The 2,127-nt window shown below is 46.0% G+C and overlaps 1 non-coding gene across 1 annotated transcript; it reads left to right on the top strand.

Moving 5' to 3' along the window:
* Positions 1-283: 283 nt before the first annotated feature.
* Positions 284-354, top strand: trnag-gcc (transfer RNA glycine (anticodon GCC)). The gene has a single exon. It is a non-coding gene; the product is annotated as a tRNA-Gly (tRNA).
* Positions 355-2,127: the final 1,773 nt, after the last annotated feature.

The raw sequence follows: 2,127 nt of genomic DNA on the forward strand, positions 1-2,127 counted from the left end.
AGCCAAAAACATGTGCAGTGATGATATGTGACGGTATCATCATGGTCTCAGAGAGAAGAGCTGAGTGTCTGTTCTGATCTGTGGATGCTTGTGTCTCTTCTCCCCTGTAGTTTCCTGCTTGTTGCTCCGTCACACGCCCTCTGCTGGTGAGCCGCGTCATTACACACAACCTCTCATGTAATGAGGCGAATTTATAACTTTTGACTTTATGTGGAGGAGGGATTGATTTTGGAATGAGGAGGCTGCAACCTGCGATGGCACCACTAGATGTCAGCGTTTCACAGCATTGGTGGTTCAGTGGTAGAATTCTCGCCTGCCACGCGGGAGGCCCGGGTTCGATTCCCGGCCAATGCAATGACCCTTTTAACTGAGGAACATGTGAGGGGACATATATTCACCTTCACATCTATGCTGTTGTTCAGCATGTTGTTTTTATATGTGTTAACAGACCTATCTGACTTCTGTTAACATCACTGTGACACACACACAGAGGCACTACACTTCACAGACGAGCTTCAGTGGTACAGTGCACATCACATTTGAAACAAGAGCACTTACCATCACTGGTAGTGAAGGTGTCCCAGGAAGAATTACTGTGATGTTTTACCTTTAGAGCCTTTTTATAGAACACACTCATTTGATTTGAATTAAGAATGTTTGTTGGTGCAGTAGCCAGCATGAGCACTGTAGATGTCTTTATTTAAAGAAGAAAAAGAGAAAAGACCATGTTTCACCTCTTTCTGAGCCTCGTTAGTGCAGTAGGCAGCGAGTCAGTCTCATAATCTGAAGATTGTGACTTCAACCCTCACAAGGGGCACTTGTTTTAGAGCCAGAATACAGATTACAAAGAGCACACTGTATGTTTACATGTCATCCAGCTCATGTTCATAGAGAAGATTGAAGCAAGGCGTCTGGACTTGTAGAGTTTTCTTGAAGACGTTTCTCTGATCCTCCAAGCAGCTTCATCAGTTCTACCTGTTGGTGGGAAACATGCTTTATATGTGGAGGAGGACCTCAGTGGGTCTGGGTCAAACAAACAATAGCACTAAATGTGTCCATACTTACCTGTGATGTTCTGGCTGCCTGGGCCAGGTGTGTCTAACGACTGGCTAACGCAGACCTGGGCAAAGTACGGCCCGCGGACCGTGCGCACAATAGAAGAAGAAACAGAAGAAGAAAGAAAAGAAGAAGGCAGCAAGAGTCAGCTGTCAGCACGGCATCACCGCTAACGTTTTTCCCACCCTCGTTTCTTCTAAGCTGCAGCACTGCGTCATCCCATCTACTCTTTGGAGAGACGCGCTGTGTACACTTTAAAAATGCTGCGCGACTATGCTGAAATGTACGGTAAAGCGTGAAGAAACGCCACGGCGCATTCAGATGTTTCCGCGGAGCTGCAGCCGACATCTGCTCTTAAAAAGCTCAGACCTTGTCCAACTTTCAGAGCTTTTTAAAACTAGTTTGAACTCTAATGGTTTTCTTCTGTAAAAATATCTTCACATCATCTGCTGCTCTGTGCGGAGTGTGTTTCAACATACAACCAGCAACACTCAGAGTGGACCTGGACACACACAGAGGACAGAGGAGAGAGCAGTAAACACACAGACCGGTTCACATCATCAACTCCCTCCGCCACACACTGATTCTGTGGTGTTTTTCCGCCAATGCCATTTTATAATATCTATCTTTCCATTCATTCAACTCTGCGCAACTCTCTCTCTCCTCCCGTCCGCGTTCACACACATAAGCGCACATGCACGCGCACACACCGAGAGCAGCTGATCCGCCCGCTCCTCCTTTCAATGCACCATGACTGTTGAAGGAAAACCCGGACCGGCGGATATGTTCACAGAGAAGAGCCAACGTTCTTGATAATGGAACATCGCGCACCCATTTATGAATCAGTTAGTTACTGTTAGGTTCAAACCTCAAACATTTGTATTACACAACCTGTACAAAAGAGACACAGAGAGTTAGATATCTTTTACTTGCAAGGAGAGTGACCAGAGACTGCTCAGTTACAATCTCCCATGCCACTCTGAAGCAGCTCTGGGTTCTCCAAGCCTTTTATTAGTTGGGAACGCCCTAATACATAGTTTACTAAGGGACAAAGGGTTCATGCATCACAAA

Source organism: Parambassis ranga, unplaced genomic scaffold, assembly GCF_900634625.1.
Source record: "Parambassis ranga unplaced genomic scaffold, fParRan2.1 scaffold_22_arrow_ctg1, whole genome shotgun sequence".
Lineage (NCBI taxonomy): Eukaryota > Metazoa > Chordata > Actinopteri > Ambassidae > Parambassis > Parambassis ranga.